Source organism: Mesoplodon densirostris, chromosome 12 (genome assembly GCF_025265405.1).
Source record: "Mesoplodon densirostris isolate mMesDen1 chromosome 12, mMesDen1 primary haplotype, whole genome shotgun sequence".
NCBI classification, from domain to species: domain Eukaryota; kingdom Metazoa; phylum Chordata; class Mammalia; order Artiodactyla; family Ziphiidae; genus Mesoplodon; species Mesoplodon densirostris.
Window position 1 is genome coordinate 62,443,536 of NC_082672.1, and position 22,208 is coordinate 62,465,743.

Genomic DNA, 22,208 nt, shown 5'->3' on the forward strand with positions numbered 1-22,208 from the left:
ATGTTGGGTGCATAGATATTTACAATTGTTATATCTTCTTCTTGGATCGATCCCTTGATCATTATGTAGTGTCCTTCTTTGTCTCTTCTAATAGTCTTTATTTTAAAGTCTATTTTGTCTGATATAAGAATTGCTACTCCAGCTTTCTTTTGATTTCCATTTGCATGGAATATCTTTTTCCATCCCCTTACTTTCAATCTGTATGTGTCTCTAGGTCTGAAGTGGGTCTCTTGTAGACAGCATATATATGGGTCTTGTTTTTGTATCCATTCAGCCACTCTGTGTCTTTTGGTGGGAGCATTTAGTCCATTTACATTTAAGGTAATCATTGATATGCATGTTCCTATTCCCATTTCCTTAGTTGCTTTGGGTTCGTTATTGTAGGTATATTCCTTCTGTTGTGTTTCTTGCCTAGATAAGTTCCTTTAGCATTTGTTGTAAAGCTGGTTTGGTGGTGCTGAACTCTCTCAGCTTTTGCTTGTCTGTAAAGGTTTTAATTTCTCCATCAAATCTGAATGAGATCCTTGCTGGGTAGAGTAATCTTGGTTGCAGGTTTCTCTCCTTCATCATTTTAATTATGTCCTGCCACTCCCTTCTGGCTTATAGAGTTTCTGCTGAGAGATCAGCTGTTATCCTGATGGGGATTCCCTTGTGTGTTATTTGTTTTTTTTCCCTTGCTGCTTTTAATTTGATTTCTCTGTGTTTAATTTTTGACAGTTTGATTAATATGTGTCTTGGTGTATTTCTCCTTGGATTTATTCTGTATGGGATTCTCTGTGCCTCCTGGACTTGATTAACTATTTCCTTTCCCATATTAGGGAAGTTTTCAACTAGAATCTCTTCAAATATTTTCTCAGTCCCTTTCTTTTTCTCTTCTTCTTCTGGAACCCCTATAATTCGAATGTTGGTGTGTTTAATGTTGTCCCAGAGGTCTCTGAGACTGTCCTCTGTTCTTTTCATTCTTTTTTCTTTATTTTGCTCTGCATCAGTTATTTCCACTATTGTATCTTCCACCTCACTTATCCGTTCTTCTGCCTCAGTTATTCTGCTATTGATCCCATCTAGAGTATTTTTCATTTCATTTATTGTGTTTTTAATCGATGCTTGATTCATCTTTAGTTCTTCTAGGTCCTTGTTAACTGTTTCTTGCATTTTGTCTTTTCTATTTCCAAGATTATGGATCTTGGAAATAGAATCTTGGATCAGCTTTACTATCATTATTCTGAATTCTTTTTCAGGTAGACTGCCTATTACCTCTTCATTTGTTAGGTCTGGTAGGTTTTTATCTTGCTCCTTCACCTGATGTGTGTTTTTCTGTCTTCTCATTTTGCTTATGTTACTGTGTTTGGGGTCTCCTTTTTGCAGGCTGCAGATTCGTAGTTCCCATTGTTTTTGGTGTCTGTCCCCTGTGGCTAAGGTTGTTTCAGTAGGTTGTGTAGGCTTCCTGGTGGGGGGGACTAATGCCTGTGTTCTGGTGGTTGAGTCTCGATCTTGTCTTTCTGGTGGACAGGTCCACGTCTGGTGGTGTGTTTTGGGGTGCCTCTGGCCTTATTATTTTTTTAGGTAGCCTCTCTGCTAATGGGTGGGGTTGTGTTCCTGCCTTGCTAGTTGCTTGGCATAGGGTGACCAGCACTGTAGCTTGCTGGTCATTGACGGAAGCTGGGTGCTGGTGTTGAGATGGAGATCTCTGGGAGATTTTCACCATTTGATATTATGTGGAGCTGGGAGGTCTCTTGTGGACCCGTGTCCTGAAGTTGGCTCTCCCACTTCAGAGGGACAGCACTGACTCCTGGCTGCAGCACCAAGAGCCTTTCATCCACCCAGCTCAGAGTAACAGGGAGAAAAAGTAGAAAGAAAGAATTAGTAGAAGAAAGAAAGAGAGAGGGAAAGAAAGGAAGAAGGGAAGAAAGGAAGGAAGGAAGAAAGAAAGGGAGGGAGGGAGGAAGGATGGAAAAAAGAAGGAAAGAAAGGAGGGAGGAAGGGAGGAATGAAAGCAAAAGGAAGAGTGAATGGAAGAAAGGAGGGAGGGAGGGAGGAAGGAAAGAAAGAAAGAAAGACAGGAGGGAGGGAGGGAGGAAGGAAAGAAAAAAAAAGTGGAAAGAAGAAGGGTGGGAGGGAGGGAGGGAGGAAAGAAAAAGAAAGAAGGGAAGGAGGAGCGGAGGGAGGGAGGGAGGAAGGGAAGGTAGGAAAAAAGGAAAGAGCAGGTAAAGTAAAATAGAATAAAGTATGAAATATAGTAGTGTTATTAAAATTAAAAAGTAATTATTGAAAAAAAAAAAACGGACCGATAGAACCCTGGGACATATGGTGGAAGCAAAGCTATACAGAGAGAATCTTACACAGAAGATTACACATACACATTCACAAAAAGAGAGCAGGGGGAAAAATCAAAAATCTTGCTCTCCAAGTCCACCTCCTCAATTTGGGATAATTCGTTGTAAAAAGAGGAAAAGGGCGAGAAGTCTGAAATCTTGCTCTCTAAGTCCACCTCCTTAATTTGGGATAATTCGTTGTCAAAAGAGGAAAAGGGGGGAAAGTCTTAAATCTTGTCCTCAAAGTCCACTTCCTCAATTTGGGATGATTCGCTGTCCATTCATGCACTCCACAGACGCAGGGCACATCAAATGGACCGTGGAGCTTTAATCCGCTGCCTCCGAGGCTGCACAGAGAGATTTCCCTGACTCTGCTCTCACAGCTCCCGGGTCTCAGCCTTGGACTTGGCCCCGCCTCTGCGCGTAGGTCGCCGGAGGGCGTCCGTTCTTCGCTCAGACAGACGGGTTTAAAGGAGCCGCTGATTCGGGGGCTCTGTCTCACTCAGGCAGAGGGGAGGGAGGGGTGCGCAGTGTGGGGCGGGCCTGTGGCGGCAGAGGCCGGCGTGACGTTGCAGCAGCCCGTGGCGCTCCGTGTGCTTTCCCGGGAAAGCCGTCCCCGGGTCCCGGGACCCCGGCAGTGGCGGGGTGCACAGGCCCCCCAGAAGGCGGGGCGGACAGTGACCCGCACTCGCACACAGGCCCCGCGGTGGCGGCGGCGGCGGTGGCGGCGGCGTCAAACAAGTGCATTTTCAATGTCTTGACCACAGGCAAGACAAACATAGAAGTCCATCGTTGTTTAAGGCAAAGCTTATGACATCTTGTCTATTATATTACATGTTCTCACAGGGCAAAGTACTTTCTGGTAATTCAAGTGTGTTACAGTGTTTAACAATTCAGTGTTCTTTTGCAGGTGACTGTGACTTAGAGGGTTTATGAATGATACTTCTTATTGTGTGAAGTTCTTCTATTTTGATATTGTCTTTCTTTCATTAATCACAAAGAAGAAAAATGGTGTTTTTATAGTATATCTGGAGCCCAAAACTTCAGTTTTGTTCCAGGTAAGCAGTTCCTTTTATTAAGATTCTTTAACTCACTTTTGGTGACTTCTTATCCCTCAGCAGAAGGCTGGTGTCACACTGTTTCCACATCTTCTTAGGCAAAAAGAACACACACAGTTCAGCTCCCATGCTAGTGGGTCACTGGTTTTGGGGAAAAGTCCATTTGTGTTAGGTGAAATCTGTACATCTTCACAGCCCTGGAGAGCTCAAGGAACCACGGTTTGATCTCCTTTCAATAAGCAGTGGAGGAGACGGAGAGCAATAAGATGTATAAAAGTCCAACCCATCTAGTACTTGTACTTACATAGTTTGATAATTATGCATAAATATTTATTAATGAGAGCAAGAAGATAATTATAAAAAAGATTTTAGAAATAAGAAACATTCCACTTAAAATATTGTTGCCTGTAAATGTAATTTATTATGTAGTCTTGGTGTTTAAATGCATTTTTCCTTTCACTTTATTTAATCTCATTTTATTATGATGCTTTTACCTTATAGCTAATAAGCTATAGTTATTTCTTTAATTACTATAAAACAACTCTACTGAGTATTATCATAAAATATTAGTTAAAACAATTATAATTATATCTAAACTTCACTAAGCACTTTTTTTATCTGCCAACCATTACATGTTTTATAGATTTTTTTGTTCATTCATGTATAAAATACATAATACAAAATATTGTTGATATTTTGACCATTGAATACAATGATAAAAATGGGTGCAAAAATATTGTGCACAGAGTGGAGAAAGAGGTCTTTGAAGAACTAACGATTTGGAAAAGATATAATGGGATAAGAAGTAGTTTTTTTGGTCATCCCAGAAGAAAGGCAATGGCAGTATCCAATAAGGTTAAATACATGCCCTTCCCTGCCAAGGGCCTGGAAAAGTTTGGTAGCATGTATGTGTGACTCCACTGAAGAGTGACCACCAGCTTCTAGAAAGGTGAAGGTTGCAGTGGGCTGCTTCAATCACAGCTCAAGTAATGAAAATTAGGATAAGATCTATCAAAGAGGGGAAACCATTGTTGAACCAGAGGTAGAGCTAAGATGGCTTGCCAACTGTCTCTGAGACTCTGCACACATATATACTTTGGGTAGAGCTGAGAGTTGACAAAAATCAAGTGCCCACCAAGTCTCTCCTTTTCCTAAAGGAATAAATGTCAGTGATTGAAGATGATGTGAGCTGACTTTGCAGACTAATGTTACCCAGGAATCCTCAATGCTTGTATGCACTCTACACATTTAATTTTTAATAAGAATATGTAATCTGTATGTTGATAAATTTCTTAATGTTGTGTTATCATAAGAGTGCTTGAAGCATATTCCAGATATTCCCAGGAGTGCTGAAAAAATAGTATACCTCCAGCAAGATGGCATAAAACCAATTATCAGGGGGGATTCATGAAAAATTAGCCAGGTTAAATTGCTATATATACAATATAAACATATTTTTAGTAGGTTCTTGAATATAATCTACTCCTCAATAACCCAAATGACTGTTCTTTTTTTAAACAGTTGAAAATAAAGACAAAACAAATTTTCTAGTTCCATTATTTATAGCTTTTAGTTTATATTCTCCTTAAAACTATCAATTTGATATCTTCTGAAGATAAATTTATTATCTTTTATAATAAGGCAGTCCTGGAATCAGAAAAATCTGAATTTATCATTTAATTAATCTCAATTGGACTCTGTAATAGACATAGATTATAAAATATTCTAATCAGCTAATAATGGTTTTCTAGCATCTAAAATGATATGGTTGAAATATACAGTAAAATGTGGTACTTTTATGAGAACAACTATAAAATCAGATCTTTTGCAATAAAAATAAGACAAGTAAAAGATATTTTGAGGGGAAATTATCCTATGTCACAATATAAAAATCAGTTTAGAAAGCTCATAAAGAGATTTCCACTTTTGGAAACTTAGAATAGATATATTCTTCCCTATTCCACCCACTAAGTACAGTTAAAATCCTTTGACATAATATATAATGCAAATTTAGGCAGACTAGAAAAAATGGAGAGAAGACAGCAGTCTAGGGATCTTGTAATTGAGTAATGACATAGTGCTGAGTTCTCTGGATTTTCTCTGTGCTTGCTATATGCCAGATTTGGTTCTGGAGAACCAGCAATCCTGAAACACCAACACACAGACAAAAATAGCCCCAAGAAAAGCTCATTCTTTCTAGCCAAAGGTCCAGGAAAAGGGAAGCCTAGCAAGACAGATAAATTTTAGCCAATAACTGCTCTAGCCCAGCAAAACACCAGAGAAAAAACCGTGGCACCACTCCTATCCTTACTAAAAAGGCTGAGTCTGGAACCTTCCTGTCCATTCTCACCAGAGTATAAGATACCGCTTGCCCCGCTATCACCCTGCCAGTGTGGTGTAAGAGAAGGACAGGTGGAGAGCCCTCATTTTTTTCCCCCTACAAGCCAGCAAGAGGCCCTTTGCACTAGCTAATAATCCTATGTAATTCAGAATCGAGTATATTGTTTTGAAAAATTTTTTGGTTGACAGGTGATCCAACTGGACATTTTAAAGTTGCTAGAAATGGAGTCACTAGCAGTATTTAAGTCCTTCCAAATTTGTGAAATAATTTCTTGTGACACCTTCAAATACTCGAAAATTAAAAGCATAATGGTATAAGCCATCATATTTTTTACAACTCAGGTCTTCCCTTCTGATTACTTGAGGCACCCATTTGAATGCCTTGCACATAGTATATCTGCAATATGTGCCTGCTGAATTGAGATGGCTTGGTGTTATAGAAACAGCATGGACCTGGGAACATGAAAATTGTGTTCTAGGCCTAGATCTAATAGAATTAGCTGTGTGACCTAAGTAAATCATTTGTTGATCTTATACTTTGATTTCTTTGTACATTAAATTCAGAGATGGAGAGAGAACATATTAACTTATCTCTAAGTCTTCTTGTATTGCCTTGTGACACAGTAAATACTATTAACCTATTTCCAGACTCTTACAATAATTTCCAGACTGATCTCTACTCTTCAAATTTCACATTGTTAAAAAACAAAATTCAGCTGAGTAAATTTTAAAGATCTTATTGGCCTTATTCAACAATTCATAAATTGGGCAGCACCCATCTAACATATAGAAAGGAGCTCCTAGGAGCTGAACAAAATGAAAGACTGAAAGGCAGAATGGAGCAGGAATAAAAAAGTTATGCCAGGCAAAAGCAAATTGATTATTGCAAGATTATTTCCTTTAGAGGATGGTAGAGGTTTATCAGGTAGATGACCTAACTAGTGCTGATCAGGCAATTCCTGATTGACTGGCTTAAGATTCCTTTTCTGGGAGAGCTGAAATTGTAATTAAGTTAGGTCTTGGTTTGATGACATGGGGCTTAGCATCAGTGACTCCATTTTGAGTCTGTTCTCTTGTTTTTGATGATATCTATTCATTGCTCCAGTTAATTTTCCTGAAAGATTTGCTTGATCATTTCATTTACTGTTATTAAAATCAAAACAAGAAAAACAAACAAAATCTCTCTACTATGCACTAAACAAAACTTAAAACCCAGACTTCCAGTTTGGCTTTACAAAATCCCCATGAACCATCCATCACCTGTCATCATTCCCTGCAACATCAGGATTCTAGCCTGACACCTCGCTGCCACTCACCAGGCACAGCTAAGCTCTGCTTCTGTGTCTTTGACATATAACATCTCTTCCACCTAGAATGCCTCTCCTTTCCTTTTCCTTTTCCATTTTTCTGCTTACAATAGCTCATACTTATTGAGTGCTCATTTATACTAGCAAACACACTAAAACTTTTACTGCATATTCTCATTTTTAATTCTCACAATGACCCTCTCAAATTGGCCCATTTTACTAATAAGAAAACTGAGACACAGAGAGGTTTAATGAGTTTTCCAAGGTCAAGCAGGCAATATACTAGCTAAATGGGGAAATGAGAAAAAAGTCTGTATTGTAAGTTAAATGAGTACATAAACTTCAACAGGAGATCAAAGGAAAGGTCATCACGTTGGTTTCTAAGATTATAGTAATAATATCTACCTCAAAAATAATTTAAATTTTACCAAGAACTTTCATATTCTCTGTTCTATTTTATTTTATTTATTTATTTTTTAAATTCAATGTCAGCAGAACCTTAGGTTTAGGAGGAAAAAAAAACATGTAATGGAATTAAGAGAATACCATTTGAAAACTTAATAATTACTTTCCAAATTGAACATAAAGCTTAAAATAATATGATTATTTCATATTACTTTTTGGTTGTAATAAAAATATTAAAGCACATTTTTAAAAGACTGTAAAGAACTTCAGTAGAACATCGATTTCCTTAAAGAGGATATGGAAATCTTGATGTTTAAAAATTTTAAACATAAAATCATAAGTTTAATTGAATATAATAAATCCCTCCACCTCCTCACAACGCCTGCCTAATTGGAGGGTAAGTTTGGGGTTATTAAAGCTTATCCCTATATATATATTTTAATTTTGAGCCTCCAACCAGTTGACTAGGGTAGGCTTTCAAAAGATTTGAGAGGCCTTTGTTTGTTGAACAAATACTTTATATTCACCATTGGAAAATAGGTTAAGCCTGCTGTGTCAATTAGCTCAATTCATGGGAACTTCAACTGGTCCTGGGGTGTGTTAATTTCCTGAGGCGAACCCATTGAGAGAACTACTTAGAGAAACTTTCACAGTTGGGAATGCTTTCAAATGCACTTGACTTAATCTAAGATCCAGTTACCATACTTTCAGACATATTAAATGCCCCAAATCCTCCTTGCTTCAACACCTTTGATATCAAGACCATCTTTGGTTCCTTCTTCCTGCAGTTTTCTTTATCTTCCTCCCACTTAGACAAGAAGGACAAGATTTGTCCTGATCCCTCCAAGGGGTAAAATTAAGACCAGTAGCTTGACAAGCACTATTTAGTGTAAGAACATTCTCAAGGTTGTCTGTACGATAGCATGTGTAGTTTGGGGGTGGGTCATGAATATATATGTGTTTGTGGGTGGGTGCATCCACACAGCTGTGTAGCTCTTTTACATATATCATGACACAGCATCCTAGCAAACCTATAAAGTATTTATCCCATCTTATAAATGGAATAACAAACCTTATCCAAGGTTGCATAGCAGAGCCAGGATTTAATTCCAATATCAAAAACTGAGATCTTTTCTCTACATCGTCTGCAGTCCAGACGATCATTTTGTTAAAAAACAAAAACAAATTAACACTATGAAATCTTCTGATTTAAAATCTGCTTCTGATTTAAAGTATTTGAACTTTTAATAAATAATTTAATTTTACAGATCACATTGGAATCATAAAAGGGAAGTACATTGAGGGTTCTATTTTTCTTGTAGTCACGCTGACTTAATGATGAAGAATTGGTCAAAAGAAACCACTGTAATATCTTACTCATCCTGACTTTTTTGATCAGGATAAAACTGTATTACAACCAACATGTGCATTAAGGAAAACTGGTTCATAGTGGGTTACCTCTTAAATACAAACCTAAAATAGGAACTAAACTAAGAGGAATTATATGAGTCAAAATAACTGCACTTAGAAACCTAGTTTCTTTTAACTATAAGGACACAATCTAAAAGAAACAGGTGTGTTTACTTCGTTTGTAAAATAATACTTATAGTGACCAAATCTAGTCATAAAGATTTAAAGGGGATTTTTTTCTTGATTAGTTAATAAATATACAGTCACAGTTTTAAGATATATAATTGAAATAAGAGTATACCAAGATAGAAGCAGGCAAAGAGCATTGCTGTGATATACAAGCACGTAGATAAATTTTGAACTTTTTCCTTTCTTTTCTCATTATGCAAATTCTGATGTAGCGTTTGAAATTGTATATGTTTTACAAACTGGAAAGGTTGAGTCAATACCTAATTTATCATCATGTTGGTTTTTGTCGCCTTTGCAGTCTCTTGGATATATTTTTTATTGTACTTGTGTCCTGCATATTAGTCTTCTGTTCTTCAGTCCTGGCTGGGGAATTCCCTCATTCTTTGAACACAGATGCAGTGTAAGGCCTTTTCAGTCCGAGATGATCTTTTGGACCAGTGGGAGCAGTCCTAGTGGACTCACTGATAGATGTAAGTTGATTTTCTCCTGCTGAACCAGACAAAAGGGCTTGGGTATTTATCAGGGCAAGTTCTTCATCAGCTATTGAATCACCTTCCAAAACAGAGATGTCATTAAATTTTTTAAGTGGAGTCATCTGAGGAGAATTCAATTCTTTTTTCTTCATAGGTGTTTCATATTTGGTACCACAACTCTGTGATGGCTGAAATGCCTTCTGTGCAGCTGGAGAAATAAATGTACAAATGGGACTGACAGGTGGAGGTACAGGCAATCTGCTCAAGAAATCCAAGGCTCTTCTCTTTTTGCAGTTTTTTGGGTCATCAGTCTCTTTCTCCCCTTTGCAACAAGACTTTGAAGTCATTTGGGCTGCTGCAGGTGTGGAGACAGACTTCCCTTTGAGCTTACAAAATGATAACTGTCTCATGAAAGGCAGAGCAGCACATGCTAAAAAATATTCAAGCATTTGTTGGAGAGATAGGAAGGCATTGGGCTAAGATCTTGAACATACCTTAGACTTGACAGCTCAGTCTCTTTCTGAAATGTCTGAAAAATTAATGAGATCTCTAAACATTCTTAGGGGCTCTCTCTCTCCCCCCCCCCCACACCCCGTCTCATGGCATAAGGCCCATGTATAAGAAGTGATGAAGACAATAACAAGCAAAATTTTGACGTCTGTAACCTAATCCTTTTTGGCTTTGCAGCTGATTGCCTGGTTTCCTCCCAGCCACCTTTACTCTCCCTGCATAAGGGTGTTGATTGGTCTAACACCTTAGCCTCCTTGCTCATCAGCATTCACTTCTACAGAACTTATACATTAATTTCACTTAATGTAAAACCACCTTCTTATTACACTCTGAACATTTTCATCTCTCCAAGCGCCTGAAATTCTATGACTTTCAAATTTCTATCTTCATTGTGAACCAGTGCCCTTTTGAATATATCTATTTCCCCAGTGGATCCCATTACCAGGATATATAGTTCTTCCAATCTAAAATGTCCGAAATATACACCATAATCTTTACCTTTGCATCTATCTCCTCTTTGATTCTACTAAACCGTAGCCCCAGGAGTCTTTGAATTTACCTTTGTCTCCTACTGTTTTCTAAACTACAGATCCAATTGGCCACAATTAGGTTAATCTAATGGGACTTTACCGCTTATACATCTTTTGCCTCATCAGCCTTTTTCCTTTTGCTCTGAGACCTGGCTCTCTTCCCTTCTGGCCTGATCTACAGTAGTCACCTTCTTCAAGAGTTACTATTATAGAATAGATCTGATAATGTCTCTTCCAAGCTAAATTAATGTAAAATAAATATTATTTATGTGCATTACTTTTCCTTTTTTAAGTTGTAGAAAATATACAAGTGTGTTGCCAAAGCCAGTTAATTGCAGAACTGAATATCAATCCTTTCTTAATACAACATCTTTCTACTACCCCAGGCTAGATCCATCAAAGACTCCTCTTTATATGTAGGCTGAAACTCTAATTCCTTTGAAATGGTCCACCTTTAAAATTTCACCTTCTTTTACTCCCACACACTTAACTTATGCTTGTTTTCAAAACTACTTGTCATTTCCCTCAATGAGCAGATCTTCATAAATTCATACATGCTCCATTGATTGTCATTAGAGAGGTCAGGAGTGTCCCGTCACTAATAATTAGACATCTCTGGGGGACTTGAATTCTCCATGAGCAAGGTTCAAGGGGCAGGCTGGAACTCTGCAACCCCCAACACTCACAACTTTGTCACCAGCTTTCCTTCTTGAGACCATCAGGAATAATTACATTGTGCTCTTTATTCCTTTTTGTGTCATTACTATAGAAATCCTAGTCTCCTACATTAATGCTCATCCCTTGGAAATTTGATTTTTTACATTCTGAAAATTACCTTCTCTGACCTCAACTCCCACTCCTCCCCTGCTGAAGGGAGATTTAGATTCCCTAAATCTCTGAGTCTTTTGTCATTAATCTATCACCACCTCTCTCTATTGATTCAACTATCATTCCCTAGGGTCACTAGTCCTCCTTCTTTGATGTCAGGGCTGGGTTCACTGTAGTTCTCTCCAACACTGCTATCAGAACTCTTTGAGATTTCGCTATCCATGAAGATCCTTCCAACATTCAGATCTCTCAGTAAGTTGACCTCTTCCACTCTACCATAACCACATATTCTCATTATATCCTGGTGCTCATGACCAATCACTACCTCCCGTCCAAAATCTCAACATCACACCTCCCACTTCCTCTCTTTCTGGCTCATTCCCTCTAGTGTTCCAACTCTAAAAATCCTCCAAAAATAAGAAAATATCTGATTTTATGACTTCTCAGTGTCTGTTAGCTCCTTAAATTCTCACTTCCCTCCTTATTTAGATTAAATTTCCTAGTCAATTATTACAGTGGTTCTGCTTCCTTTCACATACACTCAACCTCCTTGCCCTCCATGCAGAGGAATATGTCTGGAGAAAAAATACCATCATGCTGACTGGACACTCTTTATAATTATGATCATTAACCTCAAGTGGTTTCTTAATGCTGCCCAGTAAGCATACTTCATTTTGCTATTACTATTCACACTTCCACTCTACAATGGCACTGTTTCATAGCTTTTCTTTTCTCAAACTTCCAAAATCTCCTCTCATCATCATTCTCAGCTGATCATGTGCCTGCTATTTCAGAGTCAGCCACATAATTTGCAAGATGAAATACAAAATAAAAATGCAGTGCCTCTTATTTAAAAAGCAGGGGGAAAAAGTGACATTGAAAGTACTAAAATATAAAAATTTTTCCTTTCATGGTCTCTCACAACGTCGTGGCATTTTTTACTTTGTAGTTAATCTTGTCCCAAGTAAAGAAAAATTTTTAAAGTTTAATTTATTATCATGAATTTTGCCATTCATCTTTATATTTTGCAATGCCAGTTTTAAGTGCAAAAATAAGATTATTTAACTTGTATGTAGAATCATAAAAATTATAAAATTTACATTTGTGGTTTATATATGCATATGTATTTTATTTTTATCAGAATAGAGGAAATGTTGCACAAAACTAACCAAATATTTTCTCTTCCCTTCTTTATTTGTGCACATTCTGTCTAAACTCTCTACCTCAGCTTAATGGCAAGTGAGGAAAAACTGAAAGAAAAAGAAGTATGGTGGCCCTGTGTTTCCCTTTCATGTCATCATTTTCAGTGTAAGTAGTCAGCTACTACAGGGAAGTAACTTGAATAAGAAAAGATATAACAGGTTCCTTAATTTTTTGTGTGTTTCTTGGATCACTATTGCCTTTTTTTCTGAGTTGGAAGCAAGTTCTTTTACAAACTGAAAGTGTGGCTTCTTGGGCTGTCAGTGTCCCAGGCTTTCCCAGTTGCAGGCTGGACTACCTTGTACTTGCTTTGAGTCTTGCTGAATTCCCACGCATAGTGAATCCACTGAAGTTCTGTGCTCACAGGGCATCATGAATGCTATATGTGAAGGGGGTAGCAAGAAAGAGAAGATGCACATATTGTGTGTATCTCCTCTGCTCACCCTCATGTTCCTTTGTCTCATTGGACTTTACAAAATTTCAAAGATAAATCTTTTAAGAATTTTATAACATCAACAACAGAGATTTAAAATTTGTGGTACCCTTCTGTGCATCGGGTCCTATGCAGTCATGTGGGTTGCATACCCATGAGCCTGGCCCTGTCCTGTTTCATGAGAAATAGAAATAATCAGAAGAGAACTTTCATTATCTCCTGCTACTACACTCTCACCCCAACTTACTTCTCAACCCATACCCTCAGCTTCCCATCTGTTTGGTGAACCGTCCACACTCCTGTTTAAATTCAACCCCTCCACGTCTATGCTGGATCTCTTACATTCCAACTATTCAAAATGTTGCATTTCTCCTTTTTCTCTTGTTCATCCTCTCTGCTGGATCAGTCTCATCAGCAAACATATTGTTATCTATCCCATATTAAAATCTTCTCTTGACTCCATCACACAGTCAAGCTACCATGCTATACATCTCCCCATCCTTAAAGTAAAAAAATTCCTCAAAGAATTGTTTATTCTTACTGCATCCAGTATCTCTCCTCACATTCCCACTTGAATTCACTCCAATCAGGTACCGCCATCCAAACCACCTGTGATCATTAGTGGCATTGTTTTGCTAATTCCAGTGGTCAGTTTGTAGTCAAATTCTCATTTATTTTATCCATTGCAGCATTCTCTCATTTTTGATACCCTCTTTTTAGTTAGCTTCTGTGATGGTTAGTTTTATGTGTCAATTTGGCTAGGCTATGGTCCCTAGATATTTGGTCAAACACCAGTTTGGATGTCGGTGTAAAGATATAATTTTAGATGAGATTAACATTTAAACCAATACACTTGGAGTAAAGCAGATTACCCTCTATAATGTGAGTGGGCCCCATCCAAATAAAGGCCTTAGAGAAAAAAGGACTAAAGTTCCCCTAAGAAGAGGGAATTCTGCCTCTAGACTGCCTTTGGACTCAAGCAGTTATTCCCTGGGTCTCCAGCCTGCTGTACTACCTTGAAGATTTTGGATTTACCGGTCTCCACAATTGAGGGAGAAAGTTCATAGATAGATATAGATACAGATATAGATATGGATATAAATATGGTTATAGAAATAGATATGGATATAGAAATAGATATAGGTATTTCCTATTGGTTCTGTGTCTAGAAACTCTAATAAGCTGCTAAGAATCCAAAGTCATCCACCCAGTTTTGATCTTACCTCTCAAGCTACTCCGAGTTGTTGTGTTTTTTTTTTTTTTTTTTTTTCCATTTTTCCCCATTTTCCCTGATCTCTAAACTTTGGAGTACTGAAGGGTTTGTCCTTGGCATTATTGTCATTGCTATTTACATTCATTCTCTTGGTGATCAAATCCAAATATACATTTTACCATATTTGCTTTATTATTTCCTCTGTGTGTATATTGGAGGGAAGGTGTATAATCAATTTTTTGTACTATTTTACAATAAGTCACATATGTTATTTCCCACTTTCCCAAAATACTTCAGTGTGCATTTCCTAAAATCAAGGATATTCTCTTATATAACCATAATATAATTATCAAAACTATAATTGATATAATACCATTATTTAATGTAATAACTTCATTAAAATGTCATCAAATGTCCCACAAGTGTCCTTTATCACAACAGGGTCACATATCACATTTACTTGTCAAGTCTTTTGAGTTTCCTTTAATATGGAGCAATTCTTCAGTCCTTCTTTGTCTTTTGTGACATTGATATTTGAACAGTACAGAGCATTGATTTCTTAAAATGTCTCTCAATTTGGGTTTTGTCTGATGTCTCCACATGATTATATTCAGGTTATATATTTTTGGTAGAAGCACTGTGAATGACTGCTTTTTTATTTCTAGCCTGAGCTCTTTGCCTTTCAGCAAGTAGCCTCAAAGTCATTTTGTTAAGCGAGAATGAGATTATACTGGAGTAGGGTGGGCCCTAATCTAATATGATGGGTGTCCTTATAAGAAGGGGGATTTGGGACACAGAAACACACATAGGGAGAAGGCCGTGTAAAGGTGAAGGCAGTTATCAGGGTGATGCCTCTACAAGCCAAAAATTGCCAGCAATGCACCAGAAGCTAGGACAGAAACATGGAACAGATTCTCACTCATAACTCTCAGAAAGAACCAATCCTGTTGACACATCATTGATCTCCAACTTCTAGAACTGTGAGACAATACATTTTGTTGTTTAAGCCACCCAGTTTGTGGTACTTTATAATAGCAGCCCTAGCACAATAATAAACTACCCATCCATTCCACTCTTAGGTATTTACCCAAGAGAAGTGAAAGTAAATGTCTAACAAAGAATTACACAGGGATGTTCACCACAGGTTTATTTTTAATTGCCCCAAACCAGAAACAACTTAAATGTTTATCATCAGATTAATGGGTAAATAAAATAAATTTTAGTTTCTTTATATAATGAAATATTATGCAGTAGTTAAAGGAACAAATTACTGATAGACACCAAATGAATGAATACATTAAAAAAACTGCTGAATGAAAGAAGTCAGGAATAAAAAAATACATCCTACTATAATGATTCAATTTAAATGAAATTCTAGGAAATGCAAAACTAATTTATATAGTCAGAAATCTCATCAGTGTTTGGGAGGACAGAGATTGATGGATTGACTGGGAAAGGGCACCAAGGGACCTTTTTGTGGTGATGATACTGTACCTTGATCACAGTGGTGCTTATATTTGTCAAAACTTATTGAACGCTACACTTAAAAATGGGAACTTTTATTTTGGAAGTTTGATTTTTAAAAATGTATGGTTAGTAAAAAAAAAAGTTAAAAAATACTTAAGATGGAAAGAATACATATAGAAACAATAATGGTTGCTTATTTTGTTTTAATTCTTAATGTTTTATTGTTTATTTTCTAAACAGCATGATAAAACCTCTAGCTATATGGTCATTATTTTTTAATGGATGTACTCAGGATTTCTGGCATTGTCTCAAAGCTGTCACTGAGAATGTTGTTGGGTGTTATGAAAATAAGCTAGAAAACTGGAAATTCGGTTGGAAATAAACTCAAGTAAAATTGAAAAAAACACACTGTTTGCTCTGGGGATTTGGATTATTTATAAGAAGAGGTTACTTTTCACTTAGAATTTGTTAACAATGCACAGTGTTATTTTTATGCAATATTTTGCCTATAAATTTATACTTGAAATGGTAAATTTAGGTGTGGCCTCTTATTTTTGAATTTCCATTCCCTTGGCTATAATTGTTTATTTTTAGGAGAGGTGGTTATGGTAGAGTATCTCAGAACAACTTTCTGATCAACAGGGCAATTAATGGTTGAAAATGATACAAAACTTAATTAGGTCTATATTCAGGTGCTCTCTGTTAGGACTCTAAGTTAGTATTCTCAAACTTGGCTACACATGCAATCACCTCAAAAATACTTTCACCTGAATCTCATACCTATTTATTTTTAATTGTCCAGGAAGTGGAATTTTAAAAATAGTCCCAGTTGATTCACATGTGAAGCCAATGTCCATAAATACCCTGGGGCACTTTCTGGTGTTGCCATATGACTGATAACCTATACTAAGTTAGGAGCTCAGGGTTTCACGACTCTGGTTGACTCTAGTCTTTGTGTGTGTGTGTGTGTGTGTGTGTGTGTGTGTGTGTGTGTGTGTGTGTGTGTGTGTGTGGTATGTGGGCCTCTCACTGTTGTGGCCTCTCCCATTGCAGAGCACAGGCTCCAGACACGCAGGCTCAGCGGCCATGGCTCACGGGCCCAGCCGCTCCGCGGCATGTGGGATCTTCCCGGACCGGGGCACGAACCCGTGTCCCCTGCATCGGCAGGCAGACTCTCAACCACTGCGCCACCAGGGAAGCCCCTTTGACTCTAGTCTTCACCTATGAATCGGTTGGTTTCTGTGGATGAAAGGCCCCTTGATGAGTTTTTTTGCTATTCCAATTATCGCCTATACAATACTTTATCTGAAGCTTCTACTTTGAAGTTGTAGAGTTGTGGAAATGGTTGCTTTAGAGTTAAAACATCATCAGTAAAATGTTAAAAAAGTATTCCAGTACAGTGAATTTCTAAACTACATTCTTATTCAGTATAAACTCCTCTGGTTCAGCTTATCATAAAGGATTTAGAAATATCATGGCACAGGCATTCCATAGTAATTTTTCGAAATTTAAATAACAGCTTTTTTAATCTTTTTAAAAAAAATTATTTTGTTTATTTAATTTTGGCTGCGTTGGGTCTTTGTTGCTGAGTGTGGGCTTTCTCTAGTTGCGGTGAGCGGGGTCTACTCTTCGTTGCGGTGCATGGGCTTCTCATTGCGGTGGCTTCTCTTGCTGCGGAGCACGGACTCTAGGTGTGCAGGCTTCAGTAGTTGTGTCACGTGGTCTCAGTAGTTGTGGTTTGCAGGCTCTAGAGTGCAGGCTCAGTAGCTGTGGATCACTGGCTTAGTTGCTCCGCAGCATGTGGGATCTTCCCAGACCAGGGCTTGAACCCATGTCCCCTGCATTGGCAGACAGATTCTTAACCCCTGTGCTACCAGGGAAGCCCCTAAATAACAGCTTTATATTCAAAATTAAATAATAGAAAGAATGCATAGTTTTAGAAGTTTTAGTTGTATGTTATCCATTCTTAACTAATCACTTTCTAGACTAGTGTTGTTATGGTCTGGATTGTGTCCTTGCCAAATTCATGTGTTAGTGTCCTAGCCCCCAGTACCTCAGAATGTAACTGTATTTCGAGGTAGATGCTTTAAAAGGTAAAGGGGGGTCATTAGGGTGAGCCCCTCTCCAGCATGACTGGTCTCCTTATAGGTATAGATAAGGACACAGATGCACAGAGGGAAGACCAGGTGAAGGCAAAGGGAGAAGATGATAACCTACCAGCCAAGGAGAGAAGCTTCAGAAGAAACCAACCTGCTGTCACCTTGATCTCAGACTTCTAACAGTAAGTACTTTGAGAACAAACATCTTTAAGACACCTAGTCTGTGGTACTTTGTTATGGAAACCTTAGAAAACTAATACAGTGGTTCTCAACATTAGCTGCTCAGCAGAACCACCTGTAGCTACAATAAAAGTAAAGTGATGCCCATACCAATTAAATCATAATGGGAGGGGAGGAAATGTAGGGTGGGTGCACCCTGATTTTTTTTTAGTAAGGTCTCCATGTGATTTTTTTGGTCATTGAGGACAGGTTTACATTTCACTAACGTTTTTCTGTGACAGTCTGCTACAAAGTTGCCTAGTGAGAATAACTTGAAAACTGATAAACAAGTCATAAGTTCTTTACAATCTATCCAGGTTCTATTTGTTATTTTGACAAGTATATTCCTTAAATTATTTAAGGATATTTATTTAAGGATAAATTATTTAATTATTTACTGTTGTGTGATAGAAAACAACAGTAAATGGGTTTAAAATTTTGTTATCTGCTATTGAAATAAATTTCTTCTTGTGTGGCTTATGCATAAAGACATTATTTATTCTGTTGTAATATTTCTCTTAAGAGACAGATCTCAATATGTTTCTGTTTTTCTCAATGTGATATCATAGCCCCATAGAAAGTATAAATGCCAAGATTTTAAGCCATTTCGTGGGTATTTTTAGGATTAACCCTAATTATTAAATTACAGTTTCTAACAATCTTTGGTTTGATTTCTTCAGAGAAATCACAGGTAAAGAGAGGAAAAACAATTCCTGAAACAGGAAAGAATACAAATAAGAAAGCTGCAGCTGCAGCAACTAACCACAGCAGAAACTGTTCAGAAATGCCACTTAATAGTTCTTCCAGACTATTTCCAAACTAGTTCTGCTGCTTGCTAAGCTAAAAATAGGTACGACATATGCCACATATAAATAATTATCTGCATGTGGGGATTCTCCAAGAACTGACCTCTATAGCTTGGGATAAAAATCACCTGGAGACCTCTGGTTGTTTCTGCTAATCAGTTCTGACACAAAGTAGGATACGGGATTTAAGATTAGAAAATCAAATGCTGGAATACATGGTCTGGGCTCAGATCCTAGTTTTTCTCCTTCTTGGCTTTGTAACCCTGGGTAAATTATTTAAAAAAAAATTTTTTTAAATCTCTGTGTAGCTTATTTTGCCTCAGGGATTTTTCTGTGTTCATTTAAGGCAGTAGTAAACACTCAGTGTTAATTTATATCAGACATCATCTATTACAACTGTGTAGAAATCCTTTCATCCTTCACTACCTTCCTTTATACTTTGGTACTTGACCCATATTTTTCTTTTCTATCCTATTTATTTCTCTCTTCTCACTGTCTTTTACAGTGGTAATATTAGAAATTTATGTTCCATTTGTTGCTATTGGATATCCACCACACAGCAGTATGGTTCTATCTTAGTCTTCACTAGAAACTACTCTGTTGGAAGTGTCTTGAAAAGAAGCTCTTGCTCTTGTCAATCACAGTTCTCTACTTCTCATCCCTTACATTACTTTAGAAGAAGAAGGTAACTCTGAGTTGGTTGGTAGTTAAGGTAAAGGAGGAAAATTGAAAAAAGGTAGTGTCAAAATATCTCAATAAATCCTAGCAAAAAGTCCCTGTTTATTAAAGAAACTTTCATTTTACCAACTTTATCCACTCAGGCAGTTCACCCTAATAAGCCTTCAATTTTTCCCACTAGATTATCACTTGATTCATCATCTCATGAACCAGGCAAGCTAAAACCTGCCCTAGATTAACACCAAGGTCAGCTGCTTAATTGCTGTAAATCATAATCTCCCAATATTTTGCTCCTTTGACTGTCTTGTTATTCCTAATTGCTTCTGAACTTTAATATTCCTGACTTTCAATTATCCTTTTATTAATCTGTAACATATTTAACCCTTGAGTAAGTTACATGTGGAACACAATGTTATATAATCATCTTTGTTTTACATATAACTGTTGCAGGTGTGTCTCTTATTTCTCAATTGGTTGTAATATTCATTCAGGAAAGAGACTATATCTTTTTATCCCCTATAAATCCTAGAATAGTGACACACACAAGGGAGGCACACATTAATCTTGATTCCATAAGTAATTGTTCATTTAAAATTAAGCACAACTCCATTTTATGCTTAATATGCTTAATAAATTAGGATTTGGGGATTACAGATACAAACTACTATATAGAGAAGGGACAAACAACAAGGTCCTACTGTATAGCACAGGGAACTATACTTAATATCCTGTAATAAACCATAATGGAAAAGAATATGAAAAAGAATAAATATATATATATGTATATGTATATATAACTGAATCACTTTGCTGTACACCAGAAACTAACATGACGTTGTAAATCAACAATACTTCAATTTAAGAAAATTAAACATAAGTAAAAAAAAAAATTGGTGTCATTTTTTACTATTTTTTTTTAATAAGGTATTGTCTGGATGTATTCCTTATTTGACACCATTGTCTTTACGAGATCTGATTTGTTCATAGTCGTGAGTTAATTCCTTACAAACAAAAGTTCTAAACATACTCCAAAATTATGAGAAAAAATGATATATTCTTTTTGAGTCAGTAGTTTTATTTTATGTACATTAATATATTCCTAGAATGTACTATGGTATTACTTTGGTTGCCTACTAATTACACATGCAAAGAAATATTTGTTTGTATTTGATCTCATTAAATGATACAGTGCAATAGGAACATGTTTCTTACATAGTTAGAAACTTCATGTTTGCTTTTTTAAATTTACTTTTTTTCAATTATCTGCTTGTCTTGAGTTGAATATTAAGTGTAAGGCATGCATGAAAATCTGACTGCATAGATAAAAGTATGGCCCGTTTACTATAAGCTTCATTGGGTGATTCATTACTTACTTTGCATTTATAAAACTGAGAGGCATTTCATAGTGTGTGACTTCTTAAAAGTAATAAAATATCATGTGGAAAGAAAGTAATTTTTTCATTTGGGGGAGAAAGGTTAATGTTATCAGATCACAAGCCACAATTATTATATTGCCTATTCCAATGTATTAATTGGTATTTTCTACTCTAATTTTCACTGTGATTGTGAATGTCCATGCCCCAAAACACAAGAAATTGGGAAATCAAGAATCCATGAAAAGAAAAAATATATGTATACATATATATACATATACATTTGTGTATATATATATATATATATATATATATAATTTGCCATTTCTCAAACTGTAAGAAAGAGTTTAATAAGTGAAGGAAAAAGTTGACTTACAATAGTGAAATATATTAGAAAGATAGAATATTGCTTACCAAATTCAGTTAAATTCTAAGGCTGTAGTTACAATTACGTTTACTACAGAGTTTTCCCATAAGTGGTACTTACTGAAGTAATAATGGAATTTCCAAACTGGTTCTTAGGATAGAAGTAAAATGATCATTACAAAAAAGGTTTTTTTTTGCTGTTGTTTTTGGTTTTTTCTTTTTATGTCTTTTTTATTGAAGTATAGTTGATTTACAATATTGTGTTAGTTTCAGGGGCACAGCAGAGTAATTCAGTTATGCAAAAATATATGTATCTATCTATATAAATTTTTTGAATTCTTTTCCATTATAGCTTATTATAAGATATTGAATATGGTTCCCTATGCTATACAGTAAATCCTTGTTGTTTATCTATTTTACATATGGTAGTATGCATCTATTAATCCCACATTTCCAATTTATCACTCCCTACCCCCTTCCCCTTTTGTAACCATAGGTTTGTTTTCTATATGTTTGAGTCTGTTACTGTTTTGTAAATAAGTTCATTTGTAATATTTTTTAGATTCCACATATAAACGATATCATATAATATTTGTCTTTCTCTAACTTCACTTACTATGATAATCTCTAGGTCCATCCATGTTGCTGCAAATGGTATCACTCTTTTTTATGGCTAATATTCCATTGTGTGTGTATGTGTGTATATATTTATATATATATATATATATTTTTTTTTTCTTCTTTATCCATTCATCTGCTGATAGATACTTAGGTTGCTTCCATATCTTGGCTATTGTAAATAGTGCCACTATAAACATTTTGGGTGTGTGTTTCATTTCAAATTAGAGCTTTTGTCTTTTCTGGATATATGCCCAGGAGTGGGATTGCTGGATCATATGGTAGCTCTATTTTTAGCTTTTTAAGGGATCTCCATACTGTTCTCCATAGGGGCTGCACCAATTTACATTCCCACCAACAGTGTAGGAGAGTTC

At 36.5% G+C, this 22,208-nt stretch overlaps 1 pseudogene; it reads right to left on the minus strand.

Annotated features, from left to right (window-relative positions):
- Positions 1-9,292: 9,292 nt before the first annotated feature.
- LOC132499856 (breast cancer type 2 susceptibility protein-like) lies at positions 9,293-9,904 on the minus strand (annotated as a pseudogene).
- Between the last annotated feature and the right edge of the window lie 12,304 nt (positions 9,905-22,208).